At 43.4% G+C, this 12,012-nt stretch overlaps 1 protein-coding gene across 1 annotated transcript in view; it reads right to left on the bottom strand.

Annotated features, from left to right (window-relative positions):
- The window catches only part of ATP8A2 (ATPase phospholipid transporting 8A2), a 1,156,459-nt gene that overhangs the window by 992,785 nt on the left and 151,662 nt on the right, over positions 1-12,012 (bottom strand). The window lies entirely within an intron of this gene.

Below are 12,012 nucleotides of genomic sequence, written 5' to 3'. Positions count from 1 at the left end.
ACTATAGAATGTGGACAAGGTGAGCATATTACTATAGGATAGGGATTAGGATGGGCACAGTACTACAGGATAGGGACATTACTACAAGGGGACAAGGATGGGAAACATTACTATAGAATAGGGTTAAGGCTGGGGACAGTACTATAGAATGGGGACAAGGTTGGCACATTACTATAGGATGGGCACATTACTATAGAATGGGGACATTACTATAGGATGGGACAGTACTATAGGATGGGGACATTGCTACAAGGGGACAAAGATGGGGAACATTACTATAAGATGGGGACAAGGATGAACACATTAGTACAGGATGGGCACATGGGACATTACTATAGGTTGGTGATAAGGATGGGCACATTACTATAACATGGGGACAAGGATGAGGCACATTACTACAAGATGGGGACAAGGATGGGGAACATTACTTTAGGATGGAGACAAGGATGAGCACATTACTGTGAGATGGGGACTAGGATGGGGCACAATACTACAAGGGGACAAGGATGAGCACATTACTGTGGGATGGGGCACAATACTACAAGGGGACAAGGATGGACACGTTACAACAAAATGGGGAACATTACTAAAAGATGTTGGTCAAAATTTCTATATAGTGCTAATTGTAAGACTATTAGTTACAAGAAAGGGATAAAATGTAAAAAAAATATTTTTTTTATATATAAACAAAGAATGTGGACATTTGCTATAATAAACAATTGAAAATGTTCAAAATCAGTGATCCAAAGGTGTGTAAAAAAAAATTATATTATATATGGAACCAATAAAAATGTCACTTTGTCCTGCAAAGAATGCGGCCCATACACCCAGCCGAGTTTGAGACCCATGTTCTAATGGAACTCCTAAAACCTCAACGAATTCTAATTCACAACCGAGCAGGCAGAATGTAATAGTGAAGCCTTACCGATTCACATTTCCCTGTCATTTTTACCATATCCTCACCTACTTAGCCGCTCCAATCACTGCCCCAATTCTAAATTAATGGAGACTATTCAAAGTTAGGTCTACCCTGTTAGGCTTTAGGCATAGCTGAAAACTGCAAATAAACTGAAAATGGGACAAAAATGACTCCCCAGCACCTTGACACAAACTTTTGCAACAACAAACTGGGGACATCAGCGACCCTGAAAACTACTTATCTGTAACCCTTTCCCTCTTCATTAGTCTTGGATTTTTGGATGAAAATGTAAACTACCGCTGTACAAATCAGCATCTTCTTTCCTAGATTTAGAAGGGTTAACAAGCTCCACTAACCTAAAAGCCCCAAAGAAAGCAAAGGAAAAACCAATCTGACTGCCACACTATTTCTACCTAATGGCTGTAACAAGTTATAAGAAATTGGGCAACATCTGGCTACCCATATACCATCTCTGCAACCACCCTTCAATGCTTGTACAATAAAAAGGATTTTTTGGCATCTCAGGATCCCCTTGCTTTAAAACCCATAGCTAACCGCGCCATACATCTATTCATTTTGGAAACTTGTAGGAGGGTAAAGGGCTCAGCCCACCCCAAACCCGCAGACTGATTGTATTTCATGTACGTGTATTTGATAATTGCTTCATGTGTGTTATGGTAAACAGCCACAAGATGGCCACAGTGTGCTCAGCCACTTCCCTGGTACTGTTAGGCAGGAAGGGGTTAGTTGGGTGGAGCATTGGGAACAAGAAGGGGAGATGGGGAAGTGAGGGCAGGAGAGTCCCCCATAGAAGAGGAGAGGTACCACACCTGTGGGAGGTGTGGGGTGAAGCCCCTAAAAGGAGTAATATGGACCTGTAGGGTCATATCCTGGCACCGGACAAGTGGGGCTTTGGTGAAAAGTGGGCTGACCGAACCACGTCCCAAGAGGGTGAAGTCCGGAGGGCATGGATAGTGGCTGCCCCCTGGCATATACCCAACAAACCCCCTCTTCAAGCTGAAGGTCAGTGGGCTCCTCAGGAGTAGGAGTAGGTCCTGACAAACTGGGACAGAAGATAGCCGTCCCCAGGAACCCCCGTCACGGCTTATAGCTATCCCTGTGGATGGAAGACAGACCCCCGAGTGGACTAGATGACTCTGCCTGAGAGAATGAAGATGAGAGAGGGGATGAGGGGCTCGGAGGTCCGAGTACCAGGGACATGGCTGGCCGGTAAATTGAGAGTAACTCCTGTTGCTAATGGCGACAACAGTGAAGAAGCGGTTGTGTATTTTGAAGTGTCTACTCATTTTAACAGAAATAAGATGTGCCCGCCATTGGCGTGATGTAATTTCTGTTGAACTAATTAGTAAAGAAACGTTGTTTGGAAAAAGTACAGATCCTGAGTGGTGTTTGGGGACACTGGGGCCTGCTGCAGACGGAAGCTGGGAAGCGGCCCTGAAAGTGAATAAGAGAGTCCTGGCTTACAGCCAGCAAGACTGTGTCCTGCACCACAAGTCCCGGCAACCTTTCCCCTTCATTAGATCAGCGGCGGTGATGCAGAATGCTAACTCAGGGCTGCGCTGCAGCCTAAAGGCTATGTCTGCCATGACTACTGGAGTACCCCGCCACGCATCTAACACACTGACCAACCCTCATCCCAACAATCACATAGAAGCAATAAAGGTAGTCCCTCCTGCTCTATCCTATTATCCATTGAAGCTTTCCAACTCTCCTGGATGTCCCATACCCGATTTATAAGCCGACCAGGTTCCTTTTGACAAAAATGAACAAAATCAAACCCAGTGTCGCTCGAAGGGTGGATCCCACAATTCGAATGGACATTCCAGTCCTAATTGCTCCGCCATGGGTGCCAGTTCCCGAAAATGTTCCCACAGTAAACGAGAGATTGAATCAGCAATTGAATTCTTAACACCCAGTCAGTGCTCTGCCACCACCCATGCATTTAATGATAGGCCCAAGAGAACCAACCATTGCAACACTCTCACCACTAGGGAAGATGACGCCGATAAGGAGTTAATCGCCAACACCACTTCCATGTAATCACAGAAAATTTTGACTTTTTTTGTTACTCATCCTATCACCCTAAAGGGTCACACGATAAGGAACAGTTCAGTCAGGGAAAGATTTTTCAGAAAAACATTTTTCTTCCAACTAACCGACCATTCTCTATACCAACTTCCTAGACAATATGCATCAAAACCATCACTACCTGCGGCGTACATATACAGTTCCAAAATTTCTGAGCTCACCACCTGGTCCATCCATAATGATCTCCCATTGACTCTCAAATATCAGATCATTCTCTTCTTAAGGGTATGGTTCCACTTGCGATTTGCACGGACGAGTGCAATTTGATAAAACATCGGATTGCTCTCACTCTAGTGCAAAACTATGGGGCAGTGTCCATCTGCAATTGATTTCTTATGCCATCGGCATGCGGAATGAATCGCAGCATGCTGCATTTGGCAGTGATTCTCGGCTCACACACCCCCATATAAGTCTATGGGAGCGTGTGAAACATCGCACTACACTCGCATGTCATTCGACCGCAGTGTGATGGACGCACAGAGACAGGCCGCAGAAGAGATGGGGAGAAAGTCCTCCCTCCCTCTTCTCTGCAGCTAGAATCTAATTGCAAGATCACATCACAGTCGCATGACCTTTGACTCACACTAGCAGCAGAGGGTCATTAGCATATCGCTTCCAATGCTCTCTCATCGGCGGCTGTGCGCAAGTGGAACTGTACCCTCACATAACTAATGATTTGGAGCTCTCACACCATAGGTTGCTAAGGCCAAGCGCCAACAGAAAGCTCATCCTATTGGCATAATCCGGCAAGAAAAGTTAAGCTTGCCGAGTAGTGACTCCAGCTCTCTCAATGTCACTTTATGCAATTGTTTGACCCGCAACACCACAGCCATAAAAATCACTAAGCTTGTCCTCTGGCAACCTACACTCCATGGCCAGGGAATCAATGACAATTCCCAAAAAACTTATCGTTGTGAGAGGACCTACTATTTTTTCTTTCTGTAACGGCACCTCAACGGCACAACCCATCAGAAGCCAAAATTGACCTCTCAGTAACAACATGGTGGCTTTCCTGAGATAAAAGTGAAGATGACTTTGAAACACGTTGAAATAAACCACCTTTCATCTGCATTCAACATCTGGTTATCTCTCATCCAGCAGCGCAGAGATCACCATATTGTTCTTCTGGTTCAGTTTGGACCAATAATGATACACACATAGGTTTTGTCCTTCTTATAACAAAACCTCACTTTTACGCTGTTAAATATTCAGGTTTATTAACCTTTTGAATTGTAATTGTTCAATAATAAAGTTTATCATTAAAAAAAAAAAATTGCCTAACTGTGCACAGTGTATGTGACTGAGAAGAAGGATGTAAGTACCTAAGCAGGGAAACAACTAATCTTCAGTTCTGGTACATATAGTCATTCTTTCTGCTCTGGCATATAGAGTAATTTTTCTCAGGAACATATCATCCTTCTCCAGCTCAGGTGCATATAGCAATTTTCCTGAACAGGCACATGGACACATATTTTTGTACAGGTACATACAGCCATTCTTCTGCACAGGTACAGTACCTTGCGAAAGTATTCGGCCCCCTTGAGTTTTTCAACCTTTTCCCACATTTCAGGATTCAAACATAAAAAATGTTAAATTTTATGATGAAGAATCAACAAAGCAGCAGTTTTCAGCTCTTTCCACAGATTCTCGATTGGATTCAGGTCTGGACTGTGACTTGGACATTCCAACACCTGGGTACATTTATTTGTGAACCATTCCATTGTAGATTTTGCTTTAAGTTTGGAATCATTGTCTTGTTGGAAGACAAATCTCTGTCCCAGTCTCAGGTCTTTTGCAGACTCCAACAGGTTTTCTTCAAGAATGGTCCTGTATTTGGCTCCATCCACCTTCCCATCAATTTTAACCATCTTCCCTGTCCCTGCTGAAGCAATGCAGGCCCAAACCATGATGCTGCCACCACCATGTTTGACAGTGGGGATGGTGTGTTCAGGGTGATTAGCTGTGTTGCTTTTATGCCAAACATATCGTCCAGCATTGTGCCCAAATAGTTCGATTTTGGTTTCATCTGACCAGAGCACCTTCTTCCACATGTTTGGTGTGTCTCTCAGGTGGCTTGTGGCAAACTTTAAATGACACTTTTTATGGATATCTTTGAGAAATGGCTTTCTTCCTGCCACTCTTACATAAAGTTCAGATTTGTGCAGTGTACAACTGATTGTTGTCCTATGGGCAGACTCTCCCACCTCAGCTGTAGATCTCTGCAGTTCATCCAGAGTGATCATTGGCTGCATCTCTGATAAGTCTTCTCCTTGTTTGAGATGAAAGTTTTGAGGGACGGCCGGGTCTTGGTAGATTTGCAGTGGTATGATACTCGTTCCATTTCAATATGATCACTTGCACATTGCTTCTTGGGATGTTTAAAGATTTGGAAATCTTTTTGCAACCAAATCCAGCTTTACACTTCTCCACAACAGTATCATGGACCTGCCTGTTGTGTTCCTTGGTCTTCATGATGCTATCTGCGCTTTAAACAGAACACTAAGACTATCACAGAGCAGGTGCATTTATACAGAGACTTGATTACACACAGGTGGATTATATTTATCATAATCAGTCATTTAGGACAACATTGGATCATTCAGAGATCCTCAATGAACTTCTGGAGTGAGTTTGCTGCACTGAAAGTAAAGGGAACGAATAATATTGCATGCCCCAATTTTCAGCTTTTTATTTTTTACAAAAATTTGAAATAAGCAATAAATATCGTTTACCTTCACAATTGTGTCCCACTTCTTGATTCTTTACCGTAAAATTTTTTTTTTTTTATCTTTATGTTTGAAGCCTGAAATGTGGTAAATGGTTGAAAAATTCAAGGGGGGTGAATACTTTTGCAAGGGACTGCATGTATTGTATATCCAACTTACTGGCATGTCATGTATTTTTCGGTTTATAAAACGCACCGGATTATAAGATGCACCCCAAATTTAGAGCAAAAAAGCGGTCCGTTTTATAATCCAGTGCTGCCTTACCAGAGTATTTTTCAGTTTATAAGACGCACCGGATTATAAGATGCACCCCAAATTTAGAGCAAAAAAAAGGGGTCCGTTTTATAATCCAGTGCTGCCTTACCAGAGGGGGCAGCAGCGGTGGTGGAGCGGGGTCACAGGAGGCAGGGGCAATGGGTGTCACATAAACTGTAGGCTGTGCAGGGGCTGTGGCGGAGGTTAATAGAGTGGTGAAAGAAGGTGCTTTTTTGTCTTTTATTTCAAATTGAAAGGATTTTTGGGGTGTTTGTGTTTATTTAGTATTATTTACAGATTAAAGAAGGGAGGTGTCTCAGACACCTGCCATCAGTAATCTAGGGCTTAGTGGCAGGTATGGGCTGCTTTTAACTCCTGCACCAGGGCAACAGGAAGAGCTGTGTCCAGCGCCAGAATTGGTGCATCTAATGGATGCGCCACTTCTGGGGTGGCTGCAGGCTGCTATTGTTAGGCTGGAAACAGCCAAATAACCACGGCCCTCCGTACCCTAATAATATCAGCCCCCAGTTGTCTGCTGCACCTTGGATGGTTTTAGAAAAAAAAATCGGGGGCACCCCACCTCATTTTTTTTTAAAGTAAATAAAATAATTAAAAAAAAAAAAGCGTGGGATCCCTTCAATTTTTCATAACCAGCCAAGGAACAGTAGAGAGCTGAGGGTTGCAGCCTGCTGCTATTACTGTGCAGGATATGGAAATCAGGGGGGACACCACGTCATTTTTTTACCAAAATATAATTTAAAAAATAGCTGGCCAAGCTAACTATTGCTGTATCGAGCTATTCTGTTATTTCTTTCTTATTAATGATTCTATATATTCTATCTATTCTATATGTTTTATCTATTCTTTCTATCTATTCTAGCTATCTATTAATTAAAAACACTAATGAAGAACAAAGCAAATAGCCAAAAATAAAATGTAAGATGACAAATAACAAAAGATTATCCATATTTTCTGGATTAAACTCCGACATTTTTATATGTGCACTTGCTCTGACTAAGGTTTCACTCACATTAGCGTATAAATCGGACGAATGCTATTTGATGTTTTATCGGACAGCACTCGCTCTATTGTTATACTATCGGACAGTGCAGGGCTATAATTATAATAAGTGTAGTGAATAGCACCAGTGAGGCGTTGCAATTGCACCCGATCCCTGGAGCCTAGGTAGCCCAAGAGTTCATTTCAACTCCTTCCCCAACCGGCGATTTTCCGTTTTCGTTTTTTCCTCCCTTTCTTCCAACAGCCATCATTTTTTTTATTTTTTCATCAATATCTATATGAAGGCTTGGTTCTTGCACTTTTGAATGACACCGTACAAAAGAACTGAGTGAGGCTGCGCAGTGTGGCTGTGATGTGGTCGGGAGTATGCATATCACATACGTTATGTCACATGACTGCCCGGTCTCGCAGCCGGCCCGTAGAATCCTCACATCACGTGCTGCTCACAATGTGATGATTCACAAGTCTGCAGTCACATACGGTAGAGTAACAGCAGACTATCATGAAAAACCTGAACTACCTATTTGTTCAGGAGCAACATTTGCACTAATTTAGCATTTTGTCCCTGTGCCTATGTGAATTTCTACTAATGATATATGGTCAGGGGCAAAAGTGTCCAATTTTCATTCAGAAAAAAACCTTCTTTTATCCATATTGTCATTTAAATCCATTTTGTACATCATTATGACATCAGCTTTTTATATGAATGCTAACTGTAGTACCCGGCGTCGCCCAGGATAGTAAATGTATCTCCCAGTCTCTGTCTATATCTCTCTCTCTTTGTCTGTCTCTTTCCCTGTCTGTCTCTCTCTTTCCCTGTCTGTCTCTCTCTTTCCCTGTCTGTCTCTCTCTTTCCCTGTCTGTCTCTATCCCTGTCCATCTCTTTACCTGTCCGTCTCTTTCCCTGCCCATCTCTTTTCCTGCGTCTGTCTCTTTTCCTGCGTCTGTCTCTTTTCCTGCGTCTGTCTCTTTCCCTGCGTCTGTCTCTTTCCCTGCGTCTGTCTCTTTCTCTGCGTCTGTCTCTTTGTTAGTCTGTCTTTTTGTCAGTCTGTCTCTTTGTCATTCTGTCTCTTTGTCTGTCTCTGCCTGTCTGTCTCTTTGTCTGTCTGCACCATTTCTGCAGCTTGTGGCAGAAAAATGCACCAAAAACCACTTGCTGTTCTGGTACGGTTTTTGCTGCATTTTTGCAAGTGATTTTTGGGGGGGTGTTCTTTTGCATGCAAGAAGGAAAGACTGTCAATAAAGCTAGGTTAATAAAAAAGGGGGGAAAAAAAAAAGCTTTCTTGAAGTCACTTCCTGTTTCACTCATTCTTCTGTTTAATTTGACATTGTCCTGCTCCTCATGACATCACATCCTCTTTTAACCATGCATTTTTTGTGTTAAAAAAACCCCTGCAAAACCGCACCAAAAACTCACTGTGTGAACACACCTACGGATTTGCAGCAGTTTTTTTTATCACAACATTGAAGTCGATGGATGAAAAAATGCTGCAAATCCAGACCAATTACTGACATGATGCAGATTTTTTTCTGCATCAAAATCTGTCCCAAATCTGCAAGGAAAACAAAATGCAGCGTTGGCACAGCACTTCAGAAATATAATAGACTTTGCTGGCTTCAGGAGAGACATGCAGATTTTGAAAAAAAAAAATGCATAAAAAAACCCACAACGTTTGCACAAGGCCTGAGTGCTGTATCTACGTAATTGATTCGCAAAAAAAAAATATACATCCATCAGATATGGCTCTTTTTGCTCCTTTCTCCCATCTCCCATAAACATGTGCAGCGAGTGTGAGCCGAGAGTCATGCGACTGTGACCCAATCCTGCAGCTGCGGAGGTTGGGGTGGGAGCTGCGGAGGAGGGGGAGGGATTAATCTCTCCATTTCCTCCATTGTCAGCTGATGCGAGAATCGCACTGCACTCAGATGTCATCCAAGTGCAGTTTGATGTTTCACTCGCACTCATAGACTTGTATGGGTGCGTGTGACTCGGCTCTTGCTGACAATTGCAGCATGCTGTGACTTTTCTCTCATCAAGAATCTGAATGAGAAAAGAGCTGATCATCTGCGCTCGCTCATTGAATAACATTGGTTCGAGTGCAATGCAAGATTTTCTCGCGTTGCACTCGTCCGATTCATGCGATCGTGTGAGATTACAGTAAGGCCAGGGTGACTGAATAGCATATAGAAAAAAATATTTTTATGCAGAAAAATGGGACAATTTGTTCTCATTTGTTATACAAGTGAAATACATTTTTTACAGCAGCAGCTTTTAATAATTTACAGGAGCAGTTACAATTTCCTATATTACAGAATTGCAATGTATCCGTAAAAAGTGGAGAACATACTGTTCCATCTGTTTGGATGAGTCTCATCCGTTTTCCGTTGCAGATTCTGGGAGTGAAAAAAAATCGGCCTCATTGAATAATATTGGTCAGAGTACTGTCCATTTTTTTCACAATAAGCCTGAAGAGATAATAAGAGGGCGGCGGAGATGTAATACACAGACCTGAGCGGGTAGAGCGGAAAGTATCTAAAGGTTTTATGGAACACAGCAAAAACAGGCTAGAGTTTGTATGTCCTCGCCGTGTTTGCGTGGGTTTCCTCTGGGTACTCCGGTTTCCTCCCACACTCCAAAAATATACGCATAGGGACTTTAGATTGTGAGCCCCAATGGGGACAGTGTTGCCATTGTATGTATAGCGCTGTGGAATTAACAGTGTTATATAAATGAATAATTATTATTATTATTTTGAGCTGTGCTAACTTGATTTTTTTTTTACTTTTTTCTGGACAGGTTATCAAAAAATCTCAGACAGTATTTTTTACAGACACATTATAAAACCATAAGAAATTATTTTGATCTGTGTCTACAGCCTGTAATTCGGAACTGAAGACATCAGCGGCAGTCACTGTAAAATAATGATAATTACAGTCAGAATAATCTCTAAAATGTCTTTAGCATCAAAAAAAAAAAATCACAGACGCCTCAAATATTTTTTACAAAAGTGACCTATTTTTACAGACTGTACTGGAATTTCTGGACATTTGGCAACCCATCCTGGGTACACAAAGACTACACAGAGTATATTATAGGGAGGGGGGGGACACTGCCCATCGAGAAAAATCCGACACTTCAATTAGAAAGCAATCAGCATTTTAGGGTGTCTGGAAATGAAGTAGTTAGCGGAAATTGTACCGAAATTTAGGGCAATTTCATTAACCCCCTCACCCCCAGCCTGGTTTTCACCTTAAAGGGAACCAGTAAGGTCCAATATGTACCCAGAACCACAAGCAGTTCTGGATGTATACTGCTAATCCCTACCTAAGGCTGGGTTCACACATAGCAACAGCGACAACAACGTCGCTGTTAAGTCACCATTTTCTGTGATGTAACAGCGACCTTGTAAGTCGCTGTTATGATCGCTGCTTAGCTGTCAAACACAGCGACGCAGCAGCGATCATAACGTCGCTACATGTGCAGAGAGCAGGGAGCCGCGCACACTGCTTAGCGCTGGCTCCTTGCTCTCCTAGCTACAGTACACATCGGGTTAATTACCCGATGTGTACTGCAGCTACATGTGCAGAGAGCAGGGAGCCGCGCACACTGCTTAGCGCTGGCTCCCTGCTCTCCTAGCTACAGTACACATCGGGTTAATTACCCGATGTGTACTGCAGCTACATGTGCAGAGAGCAGGGAGCCGCGCACACTGCTTAGCGCCGGCTCCCTGCTCTCCTAGCTACAGTACACATCGGGTTAATTACCTGATGTGTACTGCAGCTACATGTGCAGAGAGCAGGGAGCCGGCACTGGCAGCGAGAGCGGCGGAGGCTGGTAACAAAGGTAAATATCGGGTAACCAGGGAAAGGGCTTCCCTTGGTTACCCGATGTTTATCTTGGTTACAGCTTACCGCAGCTGCCAGATGCTGGCTCCTGCTCCCTGCTCGCTTCATTTCGTCGCTCTCTCGCTGTCACACACACACACAGCGATCTGTGCGTCACAGTGGGAGAGCGCCTTTGAAGAAAACGAACCAGGGCTGTGTGTAACGAGCAGCGATCTCACAGCAGGGGCCAGATCGCTGCTCAGTGTCACACACAGCGAGATCGCTAATGAGGTCACTGCTGCGTCACAAAAAGCGTGACGTAGCAGCAATTTCGGTAGCGATCTCGCTGTGTGTGAAGCACCCCTAATTCTCACTGTATCTAGAAGCATAGATAAAGAGATCTTTAGATAAAGTATTTCTAAAGATCTTTTATCATATGCTAATGAGCACAGGGACTAGTCACAAGGGCATTATTTCCCTTGGCTAGTTGGCCCCCTTAGCATGTAAACACGCCCCTGTGGGTGTACTAACATGCTAATGAATACGCAGTGTCAGAGGTATGGTCGATCTCACCGCTCTGCTGACACTGTGACCAACGCTGGATTTCAGCTCAGTGCGCATGATCAGAAGTCCCAGACTTCCGATCATGTGCACTATGAAACTGGGTGTACGCGTTCTGGCTTCAAACTGGTGTAGTGCGCATGACCGAAAGTCCGGGGATGTTCTGATCGTGCGCACTGAGCTGAGTACCAGCAGTGGCAGCAGAGGTAAGCATGACCATGCCTCTGACGCTGCGCATTCATTAACATGTCAGCACACCTACAGGGGCGTGCTTACATGCTAATAGGGCCGACTAGCCAAGGGAACACCCAGGGGACTTGTCAATAACCTAGTTAGCATAATATAAAGGATCTTTAGAAATACTTTTTCTATAGATCTCGTTATCTATGCTAGTGTATACAGGGACGGTTAAGCAGGGATTAGCAATATACACCCAGAACTGCTCGTGGTTCTGCGTGCATATTGCACCTCACAGGTTCACTTTAATGACCAGGCCATTTTTTTTCCAATTCTGACCAGTGTCACTTTATCAGGTTATAACTCTAGAGTGCTTCAACAAATCCTGGTGATTCTGTGTTTTGTTTTTTTTGTGACATA

Source organism: Anomaloglossus baeobatrachus, chromosome 2 (assembly GCF_048569485.1).
Source record: "Anomaloglossus baeobatrachus isolate aAnoBae1 chromosome 2, aAnoBae1.hap1, whole genome shotgun sequence".
Taxonomy (NCBI): Eukaryota; Metazoa; Chordata; class Amphibia; order Anura; family Aromobatidae; genus Anomaloglossus; species Anomaloglossus baeobatrachus.
Note: the sequence above shows the minus strand (reverse complement) of the source record. Positions and strands in the feature narration are given on the sequence as shown.